The 14,922-nt window shown below is 37.5% G+C and overlaps 1 protein-coding gene across 4 annotated transcripts in view; it reads left to right on the top strand.

The window, feature by feature from the left end:
• The window catches only part of L1CAM (L1 cell adhesion molecule), a 112,408-nt gene that overhangs the window by 61,741 nt on the left and 35,745 nt on the right, over positions 1–14,922 (top strand). The window lies entirely within an intron of this gene.

The following is a 14,922-nucleotide window of genomic DNA, read 5'->3' as shown; positions in this document are numbered from 1 at the left end:
TCATTTGCAGGAGTACGTTTTAGTGCAAGGGGTGGTTGCTAGAGTTGTTGAATTTTTACTGAAAAGAAATTCTTGTGTAATTTTTCATGGTTGATGGATTTATTTTTCATGGAAAGATTGGTTCTAATGTTTAACGTCCTTGAGCTTGTCTGTACAAATATAGCCCACCATCATGAACACAGTCCATGGGCTTATCATTGTCAGGCACATAGGAGACTTAAACAAACCTCCAAAGGAAGTAACATATGGTTAGTTCACAAATTAAAACCTTTCATTTAGTGACTAATCAAAATTACAATAACACTGAAAAAAGTGACTTATGACTGGTCCTTGCACTTATGATGATCACAGCATCCCCACGATCAAGTAGTCATAATCTGGATGTTTGGCAACCCACATATATTTATGAGGGTTGCAGTATCTTGGGATTGACTGCCATTTGCGACCTTCCCAGTCAGCTTCCAAGAACAGAGTCAATGGGACATACTGGATTCTTTTAATAAACACATGATTCACTTAAAAACTGCAGTTATTCACTCACTAACGTGCCAAAAAAAGGCTTTAAAATTGGCCGTGACTCAGAACTGCCTTGCTTAGCAATGGAAATTCTGGTCCCAATTGTACTTATACGTCATACATGATTGTTGTTGTTAGTTGCGAAGTCGTGTCCGACCCATCGTGACCCCATGGACAACGTTCCTCCAGGCCTTCCTGTCCTCTACCATCCTCTGGAGTCCATTTAAACTCATGCCTACTGCTTCAGTGACTCCGTCCAGCCACCTCATTCTCTGTCGTCCCCTTCTTCTTTTGCCCTCAAAAAGCATTAGGCTTTTCTCCAGTGAGTCCTTCTTTCTCATTAGGTGGCCAAAGTATTTCAGTTTCATCTTCAGGATCTGGCCTTCTAAAGAGCAGTCAGAGTTGATCTCCTCTAGGATTGACTTGTTTGTTCACCTTGCAGTCCAAGGGACTCGCAGGAGTCTTCTCTAGCACCAGAGTTCAAAGGCCTCAATTCTTTGGCACTCAGCCTTTCTTATGGTCCAACTTTCACAGCCATACATTGCAACTGGGAAAACCATAGCACTGACTATACGCACTTTTGTTGGCAGGGTGATGTCTCTGTTTTTTAGTACGTTGTCTAGATTTGTCATAGCTTTCCTCCCCAGGAGCAAGCGTCTTTTAATTTCTTGGCTTCAGTCCCCATCTGCAGTGATCTTGGAGTCCAGGAAAATAAAATTTGTCACTACCTCCATTTCTTCTCCATCTATCTGCCAGGAATTGAGAGAGCCGGATGCCATGATTTTAGTTTTCTTAATGTTGAGTTTCAAGCCAACTTTTGCACTCTCCTCCTTCACCCACATCAAGAGGCTCTTTAGTTCCTCTTCGCTTTCTGCCATTAGAGTGGTATCATCTGCATATCTGAGGTTGTTGATATTTCTTCCGGCAATCTTAATTCCAATTTTTGATTCATCTAGCCCTGCCTTTCTCATGATGTGCTCTGCATATAAGTTAAATAGTCAGGGTGATAGTATACAGCCTTGCCAGACTCCTTTCCCAATTTTGAACCAATCAGTGGTTCTGTGTCCAGTTCTCACTATTGCTTCTTGACCTACATACAGGTTTCTCAAGAGACAAATAAGATGGTCTGGTACTCCCATCTCTTTGCCACAATTTGTTGTGATCCACACAATCAAAGGCTTTAGCATAGTCAATGAAGCAGAAGTAGATTTCTGGAACTCCCTAGCTTTCTCCATGATCCAGCATATGTTGGCAATTTGATCTCTAGTTCCTCTGCCTCTACGAAATCCTGCCTGTACTTCTGGTAGTTCTCGATTCACATACTGCTGGAGCCTAGCTTGTAGGATTTTAAGCATAACCTTACTAGCATGTGAAATGAGTGCAATGGTGGGATAGTTTGAACATTCTTTGGCATTGCCTTTCTTTGGAATTGGAATGTAAACTGATCTTTTCCAATCCTGTGGCCATTGTTGAGTTTTCCAAATTTGCTGGCAAATTGGGTGTAGCATTTTTACTGCATCGTCTTTTAAGATTTTGAATAGCTCAGCTGGAATACTGTCTCCTCCACTAGCTTTGTTGTTGCTCAGATTTCCTAAGGCCCATTTGACTTCACATTTTAGGATGTCTGGCTCAAGGTCAGTGACTACCCCATTGTGGTTATCAGGGATGTTAAGCTCATTCTTGTATAGTTCTTCTGTGTAATTTTGCCACCTCTTCTTAATCTCTTCTGCCTCTGTTAGGTCCCTGCCATTTTGGTCCTTTATCATGCCCATCTTTGCATAAAACGTTCCCTTCATATCTCCAATTTTTTTGAATAGATCTCTGGTCCTCCCTATTCTATTGTTTTCTTCTATTTCTTTGCACTGTTCATTTAAGAATGCATTCTTATCTCTTCTAGCTATTCTCTGGAATTCTGCATTCAACTGGGTGTATCTTTATCTTTCTCCCTTGCCTTTCGCTTCCCTTCTTTCCTCAGCTATTTGCAGAGCTTCCTCAGACAGCCATTTTGCTTTCTTGTATTTCTTTTTCTTTGGAATGGTTTTAGTTGCTACCTCTTGTACAATGTTGTGAACCTCCGTCCATAGTTCATCAGATCTATGTCTATCAGATCTAATTCCTTAAATCTATTTGTCACCTCTACTGTATATTCATCAGGGATATGATTTAGTTCATACCGATTGGCCTGGTGCTTTTCCCTATTTTCTTTAGTTTAAGCCTAAATTTTGCAAGAAGAAACTCATGATCTGAGCCACAGTCAGCTCCTGGTCTTGTTTTTACTGACTGTATAGAGCTTCTCCATCTTTGGCTGCAGAGCACATAGTCAATCTGATTTCTGTGTTGACCATCTGGTGATGTCCATGTGTAGAGTTGTCTCTTAGGTTGTTGGAAAAGAGTGTTTGCTATGACCATTATATTATCTTGACAGAATTCTATCAGTCTGCCCTGCTTCATTTTGTACTCCAAGGCCGTACTTGCCTGTTATTCCGGTTATCTTTTGGCTTCCTACTTTAGCATTCTAATCTCCCATGATGATAAGGACATCATTTTTTGGTGTTAGTTCTATCAGGTGCTGTCGGGCTTCATAGAACCGGTCAATTTCATCTTCTTCAGCACCAGTGGTTGGGGCATAGACTTGAAGTACTGTGATATTGAATGGTTTGCCTTGGATTTGAATTGAGATCATTCTGTCATTTTGGGGATTGTATCCCAGTATTGCTTTTCCTACTCTTTTATTGATTATGAAGGCTACTCTATTTCTTCTGAGGGATTCTTGCCTACAGTAGCATACCTGATGGTCATCTGAATTAAATTCGCCCATTTCTGTTCACTTTAATTCGCTGATTGTCAATGTTCAGTCTTGTCATCTCTTGTTTGACCATATCCAGCTTGCCTTGATTCACGGATCTTACATTCCAGGTTCCTATGGAGAAAAAATCTTTACAGCATCAGACTTTCCTTTCACCACCAGATACATCCACAGCTGAGCGTCCTTTTGGCTTTGGCCCAGTCGCTTCATTCTTTCTGGCGCTACTAGTACTAGCCCTCCGCTCTTCCCCAGTAGCATATTGGACACCTTCCGACCTGAGGGGCTCATCTTCCAGCATCATATATTTTTATCTTTTTGTACTGTTCATGGGGTTTTCAAGGCAAAGATACTGGAGTGGGTTGCCATTGCCTTCTCCAGTGGATTACGTACATGATTAGAGATCTACATTTGGCTTTTGCAAGCCTCTTTATTTTATCCTCAGAGCAGATTGGACTGAAACTGTCCCATATGGTAGGACTGAAGGATGGTCTCTTCAGGGGGAAGGCACCACAGCTGCCTTCAAGGCAATCAGCATTTTCCAAATCCAGCTGCATGCTGCATGCATCCTGTTCAACTACTTTGTTGCTGGTAATCCTTATGATTTATATTGATATATTGACCATCATTTGTGTTGTAAATGTTGTACCTTGATGAAGGTATCTTTTCTTTATGTACACTGAGAGCATACGCACCAAGACAAATTCCTTGTGTATCCAATCACACTTGGCCAATAAAAAATTCTATTCTATTCTATTCTACCCGAATTTTGCAATGGTCTGAAAACAGTTATGCCCTGATGGATCTTTGGGATGGAAGTATATCTCCATTCCTGTCATATCTGAACTTGAAACTTCTCAGTTTATACAGTTATATAAACACGACCACACTTTATGAGAAACTTCAGCTGTCTTTGTTTATATCCTGCCCCCAGAGATCAAGTGGATGAGTATGCAAAAGGAATTTTTAATAACATCTTCTTGATTGTGGCATTTCCTCCTGAGAAAGTGTGATTTGTTTCTACCTAATTCATTTAATAATTTAAATGGGAAGCAAAGATCGTTCTGGATCATCAAGCTCTTGATGCTATATGTTTATCACACCCACATTCTATTTTGTGGTTTATTTATTTATTATTAAACATGTACTTTGCCGTTAGGCATCTGTAAGCACTTAAGGCAGTTTACAGCAATATAGATAAATTGCTTATGTGTAAATATGTTAAATTGCTATTACTTTGCTGGCTTCCTGTGCCGTTAAAAATCATGTGAGCTACTTCATGGTGAATCTTCCTTTCTTTAGCTGGTCATGTGTGTGGGAGTGACAGAAAATGTGTGTGTTGCAAGGTCTGGAAGTCGTGTTTGTGTTGAAGCTGTGTATGCCCCCGCACCCCAACTGTCCATTTTAGTCACTTAACTCTGTTTGGGTTTGCTATGTTGTTTGCGTTCCAGCAGAAATAGGTGGCAGAATACCCGTGTGCTTCTCTTCCAGAACTGTCCCTGAATTGTCACGCTTGTCATAATGATGGGTTATTTTGGCTGAATTCCCAGGAGGGAACTGATGCCAGATGCTTCAATTCAGAGAGGTTTCTACCAAATTCAGCTGCTATTCCTGCTACAGCTGGCCTGGCACTGGTTGCTCCACATGGTTCATTTGTAGCGCCCAGAGGAATATGCCATGTAAAATCCCACCACATTTCGAAGATGCCAGTCGCTTTTTGTCTCCTGAATTAGAAATGCCTTTCTCTTCATGAAAAAGGGGGAGCTGGTTATGGAAATCCCCTTCCTTGTTGACGCCAACAGGATTCCCAGAAGCGCTTTGACTCAGAGTAAAATTGGGATAATAAAATTAACTTTATAATCAAGAAGTATTAGGCATCTCATGCTCTTATTTAGAGAAGGTGAAATGAACAGAAGAATTTAATTGAAAAAAAATCCTAAGATTTTCAGCATTTCCCCAGTAGAATTAAGAGCATAATACTGGTTTATCGCTTTTAAAAAGGTTTTGTTTGCTTGATTGTTCCTAAGGAGAAGACAAAAAGTAAGCCTTGCTTATAAGTGATAATTTGCATTTGAGAACTGTTAACAGGCAAACTTTAACTTTGCTTTAGGCATTAGCTGAAAGCACAAAAAGATGACCACTGAGGAAAATTTGCAACATACCTTATTATAAGATGTTTGCTTTTTTTCTTGCCCCCATCTTGTCTGTCTTTGTACCTCCACCTTCTGGTGCTTTGGAGACATGTGGTGTTTCCAATGCATGATTTTCTCAATCTTTTCTTGAGCAGTGTCTTCCTTCCAGATTTGGCCATTGCTGTTTACCTCATGTTGTATCAAGAGATGGGAAAGTAATGCATCTCTTGTTTGGATGGCCACTTGGGTAGTTACCCACTAAAAGGAAGTGGCAGACTGCCATCCTGTCCTGTTTATTGATTTATTAAACAAATTTATGTAGCGGCCCAACTTACACAAAGGTGATTCCGGGTGGCTTACAAAATTTAAAAGAATGCAACATATAATGAAAACCCATAAAAAATCCCACATTCCACTCCCCATGACATGAACAACACTATCAAATCAGCTTCTTGATTGGCTCCATCTCCATTCATGGTCCCCAGGCCCACTGACAAAACTTTTTTAGGACTTTTTGGAAAGACAACAGGGTGGGAGTCAACTGTACCTCTTGGTACAGAAGGGCCCACCACCAAGAAGGCCTTTTTCATGTTCTCACCAGATATACATCCCTAATAGATGGATTCAATGTACAGACAATGAAAGTATGGTTTAAAAACAACAAGCATGAAAATCTTTGGCAGCTCATCCCCTTCCACCCCATGCACCATTTTTTCAGATGTTGCTCTTTTGCTGCTATCTGTTGTGATAGCCATGAGCAGTGGTGGAATTCAATTTTTTTTACTACCAGTTCTGTGGGCGTGGCTTGGTCAGTGTGGTGTGGCTTGGTGGGCATGGCTTGGTGAGTGTGGAAATCTCCATTTCCACCCCACTCCTGGGGGAAGGATATTGCAAAATCTCCATTCCCTTCCCCCTCTGGGGCCAGCCAGAGATGGTATTTGCCAGTTCTTCGAACTACTCAAAATTTCCACTACCGGTTCTCCAGAACCTGTCAGAACCTTCTGAATTTCACCCCTGGCCATAATGTCGGGGCAGAAAAAGTAGCATATTCTACTCCATAGCCCTTTTGTGACTTCCAATTTGACAACTTTCTAGTGCTATGATTCTGGCTGTTGCAACAAAAATCAAGAGTGGACAGTAGGCAGTAGGCATAAGAAGAGGTCATAACAAGATGGAAAATCAAAAAATAAATACAACAGACTGACCTGTTGCTGAGGGACAGGAACCCCCTTGCTGTAACGGGATTCTTCAGACTCATGGTTTTTTTATTTACTCCCATTGAAGATCATATTACTAAGATGGACACTACTTTGGGATGTTCAGAACTTCTAATTTGAGCTACAAAGAGTGTATTTTTAAAATACTATCCTCTTTCCTGGGAATTTGGATGGGATGAGCTCAGTTATCTTGCTTACTGTGAGCGATACCTACCTCTTTATACTATAAATATCGGAAGCTGACTTTCCTATCACCAAGACAGAGGAAATATGAAATAAATAGGACCTGTTAGCCAGGCCTCTGCTTCCTGCATATCTGAAATACCCACATATTTTTTGTTATATTGTTATATTCTGAACCCTTCCTAAGCTATTTTAAGTCAGGTAATAAATTAGTTTTGTAGAAATGACAATTCAATTGCTAAAATCCCTATAAACTCTAACCTCAACTCAACAATGACTTGTTAATGAAGGCACTGTGAATGAAAATCTTGCTTGGAAAAGGTATTTTCAATCAGGAACAATGCCCAAAGGCTACAGATTTGTCTTCTACACCCACATTTCTTTGGTGTAATATTCTGGTAATATTACGATGGACTTTTATTTCCATCTTTGCTATTAAAAGTGTAATATTCTTCAGTTTTTTTCTTTAGCCTAAAGGAAATGAAAGGAAAAAAGGTCTAAACTTGTCATTTCTTTGATTTTTGACTCACAGCTAATTCATATATTAAAAAAGAATCCTTCCTTTTATTACTTTTCTTCTACATTCCATGGATCTGCTCCTGAATTCTGGGATTGAGTTAACCCAGTGGTCTGCCTCAAAGTTCTAATACCTTCAATTTTGATGCAGGCTCATCACAAACTAGTGACCTTTCATTATAATCTCTGGCCCAGAAGTCAGAGACCTACATTCTACATTCTCTCTACAAGAGAAAAATACCCCTTTTGTGAAATAGTTATCATTTTTAGCTTTCAATCAATGCGCCAACTATACTCTAGGTACTGCCTACATTACCTATGAAATGGCTTGACTAAATCCTTCCTTCATTCAACCCATATCTTGCTAATGGAAAACCTACCATATATAATATAAATGATATTTTAATTTAATTGAATTGAAATGCTAAATGTCCTTCTCCCTAAACTTCCATGTTCGAACTACTAGGTTCCCAAAATTACTTTTCAAAACATCTTCCATTTCTTCAGTTACATATGTGGTTCCTTAGCAGATTTGCTTTGCTTAACTACTAATCTCTGAAATGGATGCTTTCAGTGAGACATTGCACTGTTAATATTGAAAACCAGCCAGCCATGTTAAGCTGGATATAATCATTCCACAAATGGATGCCTTAATCTGAAGCGTTGCATCTTCTCTTCTTTTGCTCAGCCTACATCTGTTTGCATCCACTAACAAGCAGTGTCTGAAGTTCTATTCATGATCGGAAATTGGCAGATGGTTCATAACTGGATTAAATCACTTTTTTTTAATTGAAAAATTTTACCAAAAAAAAAAAGTTTTTTCAACAATTATTCCCCCACCTCCTCCACCCTCCACCCCTCCCTCCTTCCTCCCCTCGACTCTTCCCCCCCACCCCGAGACTTCCCAGAGCAAAGTACAGGGTATTACATCTAACAATCATAAGCTAAAATACGACAATAAACCATCACCCATAACTTCTCCTCTCCCCTTTGCAACCTTAACTCCCCTTTTCCATTTAAACATATACACTAATACAATGCAATTCCTACAATCACTCATATGCTATTTGATACTGATTAAATCACTTTTATAGGTGTTTGCTCTAATCCTTCACATTACTAAGATTTATTCTTGCCTTCTCCAGCTACTACCACTATGCATTTTAATAACGCCATAGTGACAGAGGCAACTGAAGGTTGAGTCTCTCACTGGGATATTCTCTGCTTATTTGAGAAAACTTATTTTTCAAGGAGACAGCAGCAGGATATATTATACCAACCTCCAAGGCCTCCATTTGACAGCATGGATTCTCCTATGCAGACATTCAACTAGAAGGTCACATTGCTAATTCTTAGAAAAACCTGTGCCCTTAAGATGGACTTTTATTTCTAAGTTTGCTATAAAAAATTGCAATATTTCAGTGATTTTTCAAGTGTTTCTTTTTGCTTAAAAGGCAAAGGGTCTAAATTCATCATCTGTTTCAGTTAAATATGTCCCTGTAACAGGTTATACTATCTTCTTGCACAGCTAAATTTTGAATTTATATCCTCTATTCAGGGGTGAAATTCAGCAGGTTCTAACAGGTTCTGGAGAACCGGTAGTAGAATTTTTGAGTAGTTTGGAGAACTGGCAAATACCACCTCCGGCTGGTCCCAGAGTGGAGTGGGAATGGAGATTTTGCAATATCCTTCCCCCTGGAGTGGGGTGGGAATGGAAATTTTGCAATATCTTTCCCCCAGGAGTGGGGAGGGAATGGGGATTTTGCAGTATCCTTCCCCTGGAATGGGGTGGGAATGGAGATTTTGCAGTATCCTTCCCCTGCCACACCCACTAAGCCATACCATGCCCACCAAGCCACAACCACAAAACTGGTAGTAAAAAATTTTGAATTTCACCACTGCCTCTATTCTGCCTGTGATGGCAGGCTGTCTCCATGAACCCAGTTCCAACATGGAGTCGGTTTATGTTTCTCAGTGTTATAACTGCACAGCTGTGCAAAACTGCAGTATCTATTGGTATGCGCCTGTTGACCCGCAGATTGCAAATTCTGAATGCAATCGCATGAGTGCATCAGTCATAAGAACTCCATATCCTTCTGAGCAGATATTTCTTATCTTGCTTTCCATGAAGTCATGGCCCATTTTTCCTTTTAATTGAAAGCTGCTACTGTCAAGAGAATGGTTGTGCTCATATTGCATCCTAAGGTATAATGAGGTTCACTTAAACTAAGCAAGATGCGTGAGCCCATTCATTATAGCTTTCTTAGGTATATACAAGATCACTATAATTTAAAAGCCTTGACATTATGTGTAAACATTATCCCTGCCTGATTTACTTTTTAAAAAGAAGCTGCCCAAAGAAATAATCACCTGCTGACTTCCGGTTTGGCACCGTAGGTGATGGCGGTGATCGTTACGATCGCCAACCTCTGGATTATGTGGAATCGCTAGGACAGTGTACATCTGCCATCCAGCGGTTCGGAAAACTCCCTCTTCGGGAGAAGAAGAGGAGGTGAGCTGCAGGGTAGAGGTAGAACTTCCCTAAAACCCCTGAGAAAAAAGGGGTTTGAAGGATTAAGTTCCCTCCAGTAACCCGAAGCGCTCCAGATCCGAGGATTTTTCTGCCTTGGCGGATTCAATCACCATGACCAAACTCCGAGATCTATTTTGGACATTAAAGGATTATACCGGACAGAACGAAAGTGGGAGAACTTCACGCAAGTAGCTAATCCAATTCTCCGTTACTTTGTATCAAGCTTGAAAATAGCAAGAAAATGGTGGCGAGTTGTTAACAAGTTAACGAGTGGAAAGCAAAAGTGACAGAACTTTTACTGCTCGCCGTCTGCTGCTGGTAGAAATTGCATGCTGTTTTTTACTTTTATTCCTTGCTGCCTGCTGATAGAATCTATGGGAGATTTTTAAATATTGTTATAAAAGACTGTGTTTTCAGGAGGTTAAGAAGATTTAAAGTGAATATTAAGTTGGAAAAAAAAACTTTATAGAAAATGGCAGCCAAACAATTAAAGACAACTGTAACAAAGAGCTCTGGAATTTCTTCAGCTGGCACCTCTCCAGCCCATACAGAAGATACTAAAACATTGAATTTGGAGGCGTTACAGGATAATTTGAAGGATTTTATACAAGAAAAAGTTAAAGTAATAACTGATGAGATGTCTGAAATGAAAGAGCAGATGTTAGAAATTCAAGTGGGAAATAAAAAAGTTAAGGAAGAATTTGTGATTGCAGTACAAAGTTTGGCAACAAACGTGATTTTATTAGAAGAGGAAGTTGAAGAAATCAATCAATTTAATTCAAAATTAGAAAATAAAATGGATGAATTTCAAAGTAAAATGGAAAAAACAGATGATGAAATAGTTTTGATACAATATAGGAATATGGAATTTGCTTTAAGAATCCGTGGTCTAAAGGAAAATAAACAAGAGAATTTAAAGGAAATTTTTTCTGAAGCATTTGCTGAGATATTAGCAGCCCGTCCAGCAGATGTGGATTATCAAATTGACAAAATATATCTTGTAAACTCTTGGATAGCAAGGCAAAAAAGGTTGCCAAGGGATGTTGTTATTTACTTTACAACCAGAACAGTGAGAAATCAGATTCTGCAAGCTTCATATAAGGGGGAGAAGGTTCAGGTTGCTGGTCAAGATATCTTAATATTAAAGGAAATTCCACCAAAAATGTTAAGGGCTAGGAAGGAATTTGCCATCCTGGTGAATGAACTTAAAAAATGTCAGATTGAATATAGATGGGATATTCCAATTGGTATAATAGTATATTATGCAGGGAAAGCACATCGTCTCAATACAGTTGGAAAAGCAAGAGAATTTTATGTTGAGGCATTAAAAGCTGGAAGTCTTCCCCCATTGGAAGCTAGAAGAAGGGAGGGTGAAGTGAAGGAAAGAGAAGTGAAGCAGGTACAAGAACAGATTGTGATGGAAGAAGATTTATTGCAAGTGTTGGAAATACCTATGACGGGTTCAGATCCAAAGGAACAAAGGCTGACAAGAGCTGCTGCTAAACGCAAGGAACAAGATGTTGTAGTTGCACAACAACAATTGGCAACTGGAAACTATTACAACGGAAACAGTGGGAGGAGCAAGGCCTAAAGAAAAATGTAATCTGCGGCTGGTGTTTCAAAAGTTTCCTTTTGCTGATAATGGCAACTAAACTATTATCTTGGAATGTTAACGGTTTGAATTCACCACAGAAGAGAAGGAAAGTATTTCATTATCTGAAACAATTTAAAAATGACATTATCTGTTTACAAGAAACACATATTAGATCTTTAGATCAGAAATATTTGATAAATTCAAAACTGGGAGTTCATTTTGTTGCCTCCACTTTGGAAAAAAAGAATGGTCTAGTTATATATATAAAGAAGGATATATCAGCAAAATTAATTGAGGTGGATAATCAAGGAAGATATATTGCTATTGAACTTTTGTTGGAGGGAAAGAAGACATTATTAATAGGAGTTTATGCTCTGAATCAACAACAAGAAAATTGTTTTCAAGTTTTTACATAAAAGATTAGTATTTTGGGATTATAAATCATATATATTAATGGGTGATTGGAATGGTGTGTTGGATACTCGAAAAGACAAAAAAAGTTTAAGGAAGATTTCTAGCCAGATGAAATTACCAAAGGCTTTTTTCGAAATGATGGAGGACTTGGAATTAAGAGATATTTGGAGAGAACATAATACAGAAGAGAGGGGTTTTACCTTCTTTTCTGATAGGCATCAATCGTTTTTGAGAATTGATTTTATTTTGATTTCTAATGATTTGTATTCTAGAGTGAAGAAGATGAAGATTTGTTCAAGAACTTTATCTGATCATAGTCCAGTTTGGATTGAATTTGATTGGGAAAAGGAGGCTAGGAGATTATGGAGGCTGAATAAGAATTTGTTTAAATATGAACAAAATGTAAATGAATGTAAAAAGCAAATGAAAGAATTTTTTATTATGAATATGAAAACAGAGACATCTATAGAGATGGTTTGGGACACTAGTAAAGCTTACATGAGAGGAACTCTTATACAAATGAATATTAAATATAGAAATAGATGGCAGAAAAAGAAAAAGGAATTGGAAGAGGAAATTAAAAAGAAATAACAGTTATTGATAAATAGCCCAGGAAATAGTAAAATAAAAGAATCAATAAATATATTAAGAGGTCAGTTTAACATGTTGATGGCAGATCAAGTAGCAATTAACTTACAATATGTAAAACATAATACATTTAATAATGCTAACAAGCCAGGAATATGGCTTGCTTATTTAATAAGGAAAAAACAGAAATCACGAACGATTGATAAAATAGAATATAGGGGTAAAGAAGTGTATCAAAAGAATTTGATTAAAAAAGCGTTTTTAGAGTATTATACAAAGTTATATACTAGGGATATGATTGATGATACAGAGATAGAAAGATATTTACAACAAGATATTTGTGAGCTTACAGAAAATCAAAGGGAAGAATTGAATCAATTAATTACTTCAGAGGAAATTATGTTAGCAATTAAGCAGCTTAGTCGGTAAAGCACCAGGTACAGATGGTTTAACAGCTGTCTATTATAAAAATTTACAAAATGAGATGGTTGAACCACTTAAAGAGCTATTTAATAAAATTCAAATGGGAGGGGATGTTCCCCCTTCATGGAGGACAGTTTTTATTTTGTTAATACCGAATGAAGATCGAGATGGTATTAAAGCAGAGAATTATAGGCCAATATCGCTTTTAAATCCTGATTATAAGATATTTGCCAAGATACTTGCTAATAGATTAATGCCAGTGATGAATCAAATAATTCATAATGATCAATCAGGATTTATTATTGATCATCAATTGTGTTGTAAATGTTGTACCTTGATGAACGTATCTTTTCTTTCTTTTATGTACACTGAGAGCATATGCACCAAAACAAATTCCTTGTGTGTCCAATCACACTTGGCCAATAAAATTCTATTCTATTCTATTAAGGGTAGGCAGATGAGATATAATGTGAGGCAAATTGTAAATTTACTTGATTATTTGGAACGAAACAACCAAGTTTCAGTGGCACTCTTTTTTCTGGATGCTGAAAAAGCTTTTGATAGATTGGATTGGCAGTTTTTGTTTAAAGTAATAGAAAAAATGCAATTTGGGGATTATTTTATCCATGCAATTAAAGCAATATATCAGAAGCAAACAGCACAAATAATAGTAAATGGTGGTTTAACAGAAACTTTTAAAATTGGGAAAGGGACAAGACAGGGATGCCCCTTGTCTCCATTACTTTTTATTTTAACTTTAGAAATTCTTTTGAATAAAATACGTGGTTCAGATCGAATAAAGGGAATTAGAATTAAACATCAAGATTATAGATTAAGAGCCTTTGCAGATGACTTGGTTGGTACTGTATCTCAACCAATATATTCAGCTATTGGTTTAAAAGAAATAATTGTTCAGTATGATAAAGTATCTGGATTTAAGGTGAATCACAAAAGACAAAGATGATAACTAAAAATATGAATATACAACAAAAAGAAGAGTTAGAAAGATCTACGGGTTTTGAAATAGTTAAAAAGGTTAAATATTTAGGAATATACATTACAGCTTCAAATTAAATTATAAAAATTTACAAAATGAGATGGTTGAACCACTTAAAGAGCTATTTAATAAAATTCAAATGGGAGGGGATGTTCCCCCTTCATGGAGGACAGTTTTTATTTTGTTAATACCGAATGAAGATCGAGATGGTATTAAAGCAGAGAATTATAGGCCAATATCGCTTTTAAATCCTGATTATAAGATATTTGCCAAGATACTTGCTAATAGATTAATGCCAGTGATGAATCAAATAATTCATAATGATCAATCAGGATTTATTATTGATCATCAATTGTGTTGTAAATGTTGTACCTTGATGAACGTATCTTTTCTTTCTTTTATGTACACTGAGAGCATATGCACCAAAACAAATTCCTTGTGTGTCCAATCACACTTGGCCAATAAAATTCTATTCTATTCTATTAAGGGTAGGCAGATGAGATATAATGTGAGGCAAATTGTAAATTTACTTGATTATTTGGAACGAAACAACCAAGTTTCAGTGGCACTCTTTTTTCTGGATGCTGAAAAAGCTTTTGATAGATTGGATTGGCAGTTTTTGTTTAAAGTAATAGAAAAAATGCAATTTGGGGATTATTTTATCCATGCAATTAAAGCAATATATCAGAAGCAAACAGCACAAATAATAGTAAATGGTGGTTTAACAGAAACTTTTAAAATTGGGAAAGGGACAAGACAGGGATGCCCCTTGTCTCCATTACTTTTTATTTTAACTTTAGAAATTCTTTTGAATAAAATACGTGGTTCAGATCGAATAAAGGGAATTAGAATTAAACATCAAGATTATAGATTAAGAGCCTTTGCAGATGACTTGGTTGGTACTGTATCTCAACCAATATATTCAGCTATTGGTTTAAAAGAAATAATTGTTCAGTATGATAAAGTATCTGGATTTAAGGTGAATCACAAAAGACAAAGATGATAA

The sequence above is a fragment of the Ahaetulla prasina genome, chromosome 2 (genome assembly GCF_028640845.1).
Source record: "Ahaetulla prasina isolate Xishuangbanna chromosome 2, ASM2864084v1, whole genome shotgun sequence".
In the NCBI taxonomy this organism is placed as follows: Eukaryota; Metazoa; Chordata; class Lepidosauria; order Squamata; family Colubridae; genus Ahaetulla; species Ahaetulla prasina.
The sequence above is the reverse complement of the archived record's forward strand: the minus strand, read 5'-3'. Positions and strand labels throughout refer to the sequence as shown.